This window comes from Penaeus monodon, chromosome 28 (assembly GCF_015228065.2).
Source record: "Penaeus monodon isolate SGIC_2016 chromosome 28, NSTDA_Pmon_1, whole genome shotgun sequence".
NCBI classification, from domain to species: Eukaryota; Metazoa; Arthropoda; class Malacostraca; order Decapoda; family Penaeidae; genus Penaeus; species Penaeus monodon.
The window spans coordinates 1998061-1998284 of record NC_051413.1 but is presented as its reverse complement, the minus strand read 5'-3'; the positions used below and the strand labels follow the sequence as shown (position 1 = coordinate 1998284).

Below are 224 nucleotides of genomic sequence, written 5' to 3'. Positions count from 1 at the left end.
AGTCTTTATAGCAATATGATAAAACATTTCTTAAGAGAAATAGAGAAAAAAACATAATGTATTGAGCAAGCCTCTCAAATAACATCATAAAAAATATTAATTGGCAATAAATGATTCATGTGTAAAATAACACCGTAATGTATGCCTCAAGAGTTCATGAAATAACAATAAAATACATTATTAAAAAGCTTCGGCACACTCTAGAATGCAGTTACATTAATCGA

General features: G+C 27.2%; 1 protein-coding gene across 1 annotated transcript in view; it reads right to left on the bottom strand.

Annotated features, from left to right (window-relative positions):
- The window catches only part of LOC119591274 (rho GTPase-activating protein 18-like), a 10010-nt gene that overhangs the window by 4647 nt on the left and 5139 nt on the right, over nucleotides 1–224 (bottom strand). The gene's annotated exons all lie outside the window — the stretch shown is intronic.